The sequence below is a fragment of the Callithrix jacchus genome, chromosome 5 (genome assembly GCF_049354715.1).
Source record: "Callithrix jacchus isolate 240 chromosome 5, calJac240_pri, whole genome shotgun sequence".
In the NCBI taxonomy this organism is placed as follows: domain Eukaryota; kingdom Metazoa; phylum Chordata; class Mammalia; order Primates; family Cebidae; genus Callithrix; species Callithrix jacchus.
In genome coordinates this window covers 66,934,023-66,944,622 of record NC_133506.1, presented here as the reverse complement: position 1 = coordinate 66,944,622, position 10,600 = coordinate 66,934,023, and positions in this window count along the sequence as shown.

The following is a 10,600-nucleotide window of genomic DNA, read 5'->3' as shown; positions in this document are numbered from 1 at the left end:
GTTCCTCCACTGGGGATATTCTGCTCCGTGAGCGACCAGAATTTGTCTGAAAGTGTGGCGTCCTCTAGTTCTCTGGGCTTTGACTGAGAGCTGCAATCCCGAGCTGTTATTGATCGGCCATCTTGGATCGTTCCCCCTCGATTTTTTTTTTGAGGCAGCTCCCTGTCACATCAAAATGTTCTGTACATCAAAAACATCATTAGCACAAATAAGACATATTTTAAATGTGTATATATAATTTGATAAAAGGAGATACTTCAAAACATTTGGAACTGGCTGGGTGGGGGAGCTCACTCCTATAATCCCAGCACTTTGGGAGGCCAAGATGGGTGGAACGCCTGTGGTCACAAGCTTGAAACCAGTCTGGCCAACATGGTGAAACTTGATCTCTACTAAAAATACCAATTAGCCAGGTGTGGTGGCAAGTGCCTATAATCCTAGCTACTCAGAGGCTGAAGCAGGAGAATCACTTGAACTTGGGACATAGAGGTTGCAGTGAGCCAAGATTGCACCACTGCACTCCAGCCTGGGTGACAGAGTGAGACCCTGTCTAAAAAAAATAAAAAATATGGACACAAGCTGTAGAGTTAAAATAAGGTTGTATCCCTTTATCACAACATGTGCTAAGATGAGTTTTAAATATAAAAGTATAAAAACATAAGATATAAAAAATTCATAGAAATTGTAAAAAAGACAATATAAACTTGAGATAGGGAAATAGTTTCAAGCATAACAGCAAAGACATAAAGTGAAATGTTTACATGCTTGACTACATAAAAGTATATACATCAAAAACATAATTAGCATAAGACAAATTTAATGAGGAAAATATTCGCAGCATCTCTGACAAATACTTAATGCGTGCATTAACATAAAAAGAAAATCTCAACCTCACAAAAATAGTGCAAGCTAAAACAACTGTGAAATAGAGACTCACTGATCACATTGGAAGGGTGTTTAAAAATGGCAATACTTAGGGTTGGTCAGGGTTAGGAAAGTGGGCCTCTCGCACTGAATTGGTGGTACAATCTGTCTAGCTGAGAGCTTGTCAATATTCATAAAAGTGTTGAAAATACACACATACATATGGCCCATTTAGGAAAACAGCCGTGTGAAGAACACATCAAATTATGGTTCTTAATAGTGAGAAGCTGGAAACAGCCGAATGGGTGAAGATAGAGGGTTGATAATGCAGTTATCAAATGATGTGTCCATTGCAAACAATGAAGCAGGAACTAAAAGATAAGCAGGCTGTGTTGGGGAGGAAGAAGAGTGGAATTAACAAGAAGGTTCTGGGGTGTGAAGGAGGGCAGAGGAATGCAGTCTCGATAAGCAGATAACAAGCAAATAAAGGGGAGGCCAGCATTGGCAGGGAGACCGACTCAGGCCCCGGCATTCTTGTTTTGAACTCAGCTTCCTGCTAGTAACAACTTGGCTAATGAGCCTTGCTAACCAAAGTACTGAACTCCCCCAGCACTAATTGGCCTCCTCCACTCTCTAAGGTCCCAGTTTCTTCCAGATTAAGGACCAAAAAGAAAGTTAAGTTTCTTTCTGTGCATCCCTTCCCTCTGGCCTTATTAGTGGAGACGCGGAAGACAATCAAATCTCCAGCCTTGAATTGCCTGAACCCAGGAGGCAGAGGTTGCGGTGAGCCGAGATCTCGCCATTGCACTCCAGCCTGGGTAACAAGAGCGAAACTCTGTCTCAAAAAAAAAAAAAAAAAAAATCTCCAGCGCCTCTGCTGCGTTATCTTGAACTCTCATTTGGGAGCTAATTAGGGATGCTGTTTGTGGAATTTGTAAGCACTTAAACTCCCCAGTCCTGTCCCTGGCTGCCTCTGTGGGAACCTTCCTTTTTTTTTTTTTTTTTTTTTTTTTTTTTTAGTATTTCAGTTTCCTCAGTTCTTTTGTTGCCCATGTAGCAAGGGTTTTTGCTTTGTTAGTCTTTGAGCTCCACCCTTAAGTTAACAATTCATGAATCACTGGCCTAGCTTCTACTAATTTCAGTACATCCTTCCCAAATGCTGTACATAAATCCCTTATTAGTCGATGTGGGAACCTTTCTTTGACCACTTGCTCGGTGCTGTCTCCCTAGGCCTCATTGAACTGGGGAAGTTGGCAAAGTTTATCAATGAGTGGCTGCTTATCTAACACGCCAAAATGTACTGAAGTGGTGTGGAGCCCAAGAGATGAATCATGCTCTCTCCCAATGTGGGAGACACTGTGGCTTCTACATGTCTGAGTTCTCCACTGGCTCATTCATGGAAAGAGAGGGCTCATGTGGGACAAAGGGCCTAGCATTGGCGGGAGGGCTAGAGTTTTGGGCCTAGGGAGATAAATTCTTACTCTAGTTTTGATTAGAGAGAAGGCACAACTCTAGAAACAGGGTAACTCCTTCAACTCAAAACCCAGTGAAATCTTAACCTGTTCTACACTATACTTGTCAACTCAGCAATTCTGTACCTCAGTTCATTTAGTCCTCAGAATAATCATTTGAAGTGCATGGTATGATTCCCATTCCTGTCTTATGGATGGGAAAACTGGGGCCCACAGAGAGGAAATGATCTACCCAGTGTCACGCAGCTAGCAAGGAGCAGTGTTAGCCCAGAACCCAGGCCTCCCAACTTCTCAGTCCAATGCTGTGTTCCCTTGACCAAAGTTGACTCAATGCAACAAGGTGCCTGCCACACAGAAGATGCTGGATTTGTATTTATTTGTCCTTATATTCTGGCCTTGACAACTACCCATAAATACCAAAGAAAAGTAACCCTTTCAGACCCCTGATGTCTTTGCACTTCAAGATTTTACAAACATATTCTAAAAAAGAGGTTGTATCTTTTCTGGCTGATGTTCCAAGACTCTTTCCAAAGCTCACTTCTTTCTGTTTCACTTATTGCTACTTCTCAGGCCTTTACATGTCTTCCTGGCTCACTGTCAACACCTCCAATTCAAGCCTCTCTCCAGTTTCTGAAGCCCAAGAAGGAGCTTCTGACTGTAAGATTCACTGTGCACAAATTGTTTCTGGGTTTATGCATCTGTACTCAGCCATATTACCTGTCCATGTAATAGCTCATAGTCTCTTAATCCCTGCAGTTTTTGGCATCCTGTATGGGCTTGAGTATTTGTTACGTAGTGGGTGAATGAAAAAAACCTGAGATACTTGGAAGTGACTAATTTTGCAAATAAAGAATCAAGATTTGAACAGATCTGTAGGCTAAAAATGGCAGAGGCATTGCACCCACAGTCATTATCACTCTGTTTAGTTTTGAATTCTTTGCTGATTAACTGGATGCAGGGGGGAAGGCAAAGTTACTGGACCAGGAGTCAGCACCTGGAGGCTGCTCTACTTTCTAACTCTTTGGCCTCTGGCAAGTCACCTAACCTGTCATCTGTGAATTAAGTGTAATAAAAACTGGCCTTCATATTTTCTAATCCTAGCCCTGGTTGTCATTGTGGGTTACATTCAACTGTGCTACTGAAAAATTCAAATGAGAATGTAGATTTTAAAATTGCTTTGTAAATATTATTATGTACTAATAAAATGATAAAATAAAATATACTATTGTTACAATTCTACTGAGTCCTAATAGAGCTTTTCTCTGGACTGGACACAGATGGTAGGATAAATGTGGGAGAAGGTGGTATTGTTGAGATGTGTGTGAGATCATCTCCAAGTAAACATATGTAGATGCCCATGGCATGTAAAATGATATCTGCTGAGCTTGACAGATGGATTGTGGGTGTACTCAACAGTTCACAGTTGTGTTGAGAACTCACAATGTCTGAAACATGTTTCTTTGAATATGAGCTATCTCAGGACAGCTGGGCAAAAGTATCTTTTGGTGTCAGGAATCCATGGACTTGTATTTGCATAGATCACACATTCATCCCAACCAAGATGAGTCACCACTTTGACTGGAATTCCATATAAAGATTCAAAGCTATGCAACAGGGAAGTGGGTGCTGGGGGAACAGGTTGTTGATGGTGCAGGATGAAGGGTTGGTGTGGAGTGGAGGGTGAAATTTCAGTCTTCAGGGATGGGAGATTGAAAGAGGAAAGAAGGGCTACCAGGGTTATTCTCTTCAGGATGAGAATGTTTGGTTTGACTTTTAACTCAGATGAGGAGAGATATACAGGATGACCAATGACTTCTTCATGTTTCTTCTGGGCCTCTGAATCTTGATCAAGTGCACAGGGTGGCCTTGTGTTGGATACACAGGCAAACTTACTAGTTTTTTCAAAGGTGAGGATGGCAGAGGACACTCTGAAGGCTGAAGAGAAAACACTACAGTTGACTCACCTTACCACTGCCCACTCCATTCTCACCATGAGCACTTTAAAATTTTATTTAGTTAGTTATTGACAATTGGAACCTAATTAAAAAGAGCAGCATAGCAAAAGAAACCATCAGCAGAACAAACAGATAACCTATAGATTGGGAGAAAATATTTACAAACTATGCATCTAACAAATCCTAATATCCAGGGAACTGAAACAAATCCACAAGCAAAACTCAAATAATCACAGCAAGTATATGAACAAGGTGGCTTTGCCCAAGGCTGCATTCCAGTATGGTTTCAAAATGTCTGAGGGCGGAAAGCCAGGTGCTTCAAGGAAATCAATGACAAAGCAGAGCTTGATTGCCAGTGGAAGGTTAGTGCAATCATTGAGAAGAGGAAGAAGACGGAAGCTGTTGGGGTTGAAGTCAAAAGTCCAAAATACTAATCTCTGGTTACAACCAGAGACTCTCCACAAGGATACACTTCCCACTGTTTTCTTTCTCCAGTTTCCAGAGGTTGCAAGATGGACTTTTGTGGATGAATATAAAATTGTATTGTGTAATTTCTTGGTCCCATTAAAACTGGTTAACCTGCACACACACACAAAATCAAATAATCACACTAAAAAATGGGCAAAGGACATGAACGGACCCTTCTCAAAAGGAGACATACAAGCGGCCAACGAACCCTTGAAAAAGTGTTCAGCATCACTCTTCATCAGAGGAATGCAAATCCAAATCACAAGGAGACACCACCTCACACTAGTCAGAGTGGCCACTACTAAAAAGTCAATAAGCAACAGATGCTGGCAGGGCTGCAGAGAAAAGGGAACACTTCCACGTTGTTGGTGGGAATGTAACTTAGTGCAGCCACTGTGGAAAGCAGTCTGGAGATTTCTCAAAGAACTTAAAACAGAGCTACCATTTGGCCCAGCAGTCCCATTACTGGGTATATACCCAAGGGAAAATAAATCATTCACCAAAAAGACACAAGCACACATATGTTCACTGCTGAGCTATTCACAATAGCAAAGATATGGAATTAACCCAGGTACCCATCAATGATGAACTTGGTAAAGAAAATATTATACATATGCACCCATGGAATACTATGCAGCCATGAAAAGGAATGAAATCATGTCCTTTGCCACAACATGGATGCAGCTGGAGGCCATTATCCTAAGCAAATTAACACAGAAACAGAAAATAAAATACCACAGGTTCTCATCAGAACAGAGCTAAGCATTGAGTACACATGGACATACTACTGTGAATAGCTCATTAGTGAATAGCTCAGTAGTGAGTCAGAGCATTGATGAATGAGATGGTGCAGCAAGTGCCCACCAGGGCACCCTGGACTTCGCAGCTCATACAAGGGCTGTAGGTGAGAGGCCAACAGATGGCCAGGTAGTGATCATAGGCCATGGCTATGACCTCTTTTCCAGCTCTCCTGCTCCAGCATCCACCTCAATGGGCAGCTGCCTTTTGTGGGGGCCACCTTCATGTGAGTGATCCCCAGGATCCTTATCTCAATGTCCTATGCCAGTGTCACATCTGCAGTGTTATGAATCTACTCAGCTGAGGGGAGGAAGAAGGCTTTCTCACATGTGGCTCCCACCTCACTGTGGTCTGTATCTGACAGAACTCGCTTCTTCAGTTACATGCACCTGGCATCAGTCTTAGCCTCAGACAAGGATAAGGGGATTAAGATCCTCAACACTACCCTCAGTCCCATGCTGAACCCAGCCATTTGCAGCCTCTGGAATGCTGACATGCAGGGTGCCCTGACAGGTGCTGACAGGGAAGAGGCCCCCAGCATGAGAAGATGGAGTGGGTCTCAAAATACAACCTCCCTCCTTGAGCAACCCCAACTTTCTTACGCTGAAGGACTAGGTGTGGGCAGAAAACATCTTCAGGGTTGGGTCATGGGATGGGAGGAAAGTAGATAGCATTGGTTAGGGTAGAGTGTGGTCCGCCCTGGATGGAGGAGAAAGGCTAAAGCTTAGGTGAGAGAGTGTCTAAGTCACTAACACAAAGTGAATTGAAGACAGGAGAAAATTATGATGTGGGTCAGGTAGTGAGAGATGAACTATTTTGTATTTTTAAAAATTTAATGATGTTCAATTGAAACATATTTAAAATGTTAATAAAAAGGAAATGTCTGGTCTCCTTTTCAGAAAAATTGTATTTTTGTATTTGAGTGGGGGTGTGTGGTTTTTAAAAGGTTCTACTTTAAGAAATAAGTCTAGTATTGTAAAGTTAAATTTGGGCTTGACATATGCTAGGAGCAGAGTGTAGGTACCTGTCAGAGCACCCTGCAAACATCTTCAGAACAACGCTATCAAACACCTGTTCCCAAAACCGGTGGCCCCTTTCCGCTACTTATTAGTAGGGACAACACAGGTACATGGCAGTACATGAGCCGATTCTGACAACTCCCCACCAGAAACATACGAATGTATCATTATATGTTCCCTGAGAAGAAGCATTAATAACTATTTATTTATTTTTGAGATGAAGTTTTGCTCTGTTGCCCAGGCTGGAGTGCAGTGGCGTGATCTTAGCTCACTGCAGCCTCAGCCTCCTGGGTTCAAGTGTTTCTCCTGTCTCAGCCTGCTGAGTAGCTGGGATTACAGGCCCCTGCTACCATGCCAGGCTAATTTTTGTATTCTTACTGGAGATGGGGTTTCACCATATTAGCCAGGCTGGTCTTGAACTCCTGATTGCATGTGGCCTCTCAAAGTGCTGAGATTACAGGCGTGAGCCACCACGCCTGGCTGTAAGTTTTATTTTTAATGGCAAAATACACTGATTTATGTTGGACATTCTGTTCAATATGTGCAGATAATTAGTAAAGGTGAGGAGACTGATAAGAAGGGAAACTAGAGGGGAACATCATTTGCGATTTATCAATGAGTAAGTACTGGAACCTGAGATTTTAACAACAGAGTGAAACTATGGCACTCTAGAGAGAACTAATAGAATGATAGTCAATTTCATGTGCCGTAGTGCCCATTTCTAGAACTTATTCTGTGAATCATTCAGGCACTTTCTGGTCAAGGAGTTGGAAGTCGATAACGGACCTTGCCCGACATGCTTATTAATTATTTGAGGAGGGCAACAGGGAACCCTTAAGGGGCCTGAGATTATCTCAGCACACAGAGGCATCCACAGTCATTCTCCACATCCCGCCAGCCGCGGGTCCCACTGAACATCATGCTGGACTCTCTTATACCACTGTCCTCTAACTGATAGCTGCCTCCATCCAACAGTTTCTGAGCCCTGGGCTCCTCCCTAACTCAGTGCTGTCTACACTGCCCCATTAATCCCCTGGTCCAATGTCTGCTCCATGTCATTTCATCTGCCAAAGGCTCCCAAGTCTTTCTGATCAAATCTAGACCATTTTTAGGTACGCAAGGTCTTCTGTCATCCCTTCCTGGCTTCTCCACTCAATCTTCATCTTTTCTTTTTTTTTGAGATGGAGTTTCACTGTTATTGCCCAAGCTGGAGTGCAATGGTGCAATCTTGGCTCACTGCAATCTCCGTCTCCCGGGTATAAGTGAGTCTCCTGTCTCAGCCTCCCAGGTAGCTCGGATTACAAGTGTGCACCACCATGCCCAGATAATTTTTGTTATTTAGTAGAGACAGAGTTTCACCATGTTAGTCAGGCTGGTTGTGAACTCCTGACCTTGGGTGATCCACTCGCCTCAGCCTCCTAAAGTGCTAGGATTACAGGTGTGAGCCACCACACCCAGCCCAATCTTCACTTTCAACCACAAGTGCTGACTTAGGTGGTTCATGAATCCTTTTGCTTGTATTCAATGTTCTTAATCTCCTCTGAAAGAGTGTGGCCTACACAGTAGGACAGCATCATAATTTTCTCTGTATTCCTCGAGGCTTCTTTTGTTCTCCCCAGCTAAGTTGTAATCTCCTTAAGGATGAGATCTGCATCTTATATTATGTCCTCCAAACACACAACAAAGTGCGGAGGAGAGAGCTGGTGTTCAAGCCGTCTGTGGCTTAGCTGACAACAGAAAGCATGACTTAAAACAAGAGATTTGTCTTCCACATGGGAAGTCACTGAAACTGCCAGATATTCTCAAAATATCCTAAAGGTCCCAATATTAGGATAGTATAAAGATATAAAGAGAATTTCTTTTTAAAAAGAAACTTTCTTCTGATGAAATAAAGACAATCACTGAATTTGACATAACAAGGAGAAGTTTTCCTGACTTTGTGCATGAACTACAATATCATTTCTCCTCAAACAAAAAAAAAATACCCTTAAGCTAAAACCAAAGAAGTATCTCCTTGCAAAAAATTAGAAATAGAGCATTTAATTAGCAAAATCTGAGCATAACACTACAGGTTGGGAAATTCTAAAATATCCAAAGGTTTGGGAGCATATTACAGAGAGGGGAGTAATAATAAATGAATGATCATAAGTTGTGTCAAAGTGTTTGCCCTTCCTTGATTCATCTTCTAAAATGAGTTTTTAACCCTGCTATGCCAATATAAATAATTCATGTTTTACGTAAATAATTTAAGTAAAAAGCATATATTTGTTTAAAAAGAAGAGTGAAGGTATTGACATGAGAAGTTGTATACCCTATATTACGAAATTTGGAAAGTGATGATGATGTAAACAGGGTATGGATAGAAAAAAGTCCTGGAGGAAACTCTTAAGCTGCACGTGATGATTCCCTCTGTGGAGGGGAACAGGACTGGGGAAGGCTGTGGAAAATGAGGAATGACTTTCAGTTTTTACTCCATTTACTCTGGTATTATTACAAGTTAAAAAACATATTTAATTTCTTTTATCAACAAACCATTTTGTGGGAGACACTAGATGCCACCAGGTTAAAGAAATACAATCATGTCGAAGATTCACTAACAGGTTCATCCACCGAACGTCAATGAACAAAGCCATCACAAACAAGGCATTTTGGAATGCAGGAGCAATATTATTAGGCAGTGCTGTATACTGTTCTCTACTTCATAGGAGTACCCTACTAATGATTTCCAGAATGTCTGTGGACACCTCTATCGGTGTACACCCTCTTCCTAACATCTGAAATGTTTTCCTGTATTATTCTGACAAACGTATTGATCTGTTCGTCTTTTAAAACGGACTGCTAAAAATAAATAAAAACAGAGTGTTAGATGAAATTAACCCTCCTCCCGGCTGTATTTCCCCAGGTAAACAGGTATCTCGGTATCTCCTTCCTTGGGGCTCCCCTAGGACTTTACTGATCTTTCTACTGCATCTCTACCATCTGAACTGTCGATAACTGCTTTACACATCTATTCCCTTTGCTCCTACGCTATAGGAACAATCTCGAAAATCATCTTTGTACAAAGAGTCATTATCTATTTCACTCAGCAATTTTTTTACTGAGTCTTGCTATGTGCTAAGCACAAGGATTTAAAGAGGGAAAAGACAGCATGTCAGAGATGTCTTTTCTAGAGATCCTACCCAAGCTGACACTTAAAGAATGAGAGCCAAATTAGAAGGGGTAGGGGGCAGGAAAGGGTGAGAGCATGCCAGGCAGCAACGAAAGGCAGAGAGAGGCCTGAAAGGGTATATGTATTTGCCCACAATCGAGGGATGGGTGAACAGGACAGGACCAGCAGTTCAGTAAGGCCAGAGAAAGAGCATATAGGGGAAGGGGCTAAAGATGGAGAGCTGAGCAGAACTCACGTTATGAAAGCCTTATGTGTAATTTTAAAACACTTGGATATTAATGTTCTCAAGAGTCCTATTTGCATTGACCAGAGAACACTCTCAATGCCAAAACCAACATTCCTAGTGAACACATTTATTAACACAGGTGGTAGCTCACGTGGACACAGCCGAGGAGATACTATGCAGCTAATTTTCTATGATTCTCATTAATCACTGACTTGGAAAATCAATTCTATAATACATAAAGTCATAGACAGGATAGGAAGTCACTTAATATTTGCTTTTGGAAGGTGCCTTTTAAGTTTGTAGTGCATATAGTTATCACTAACAGCTGTGAATTCAGAACTGTAAAAATAAAGCAAAGAAACCAGACTGTGTTGGAGCCAGCAATCTTTAGGTCTCTACTGAGTTATCCTAAATATAAACCAATGTTAGTCCCTAAAATATTTAGTCTCTACATTCTAACTTTAATCCTACTTTCTAAAGAAAATCGTGCTTTCCCCTAATTCTCTGTTATTTAGTTGTCGCTTTAGTTAAAGGAAGAATACAAATGTCCTGCCAAAAGGTATTCTGTTCAGTGCAAAAGGAGAGTAAACACAACGCACATGTTACCAGGAAATACGTTTTTAAAGTTA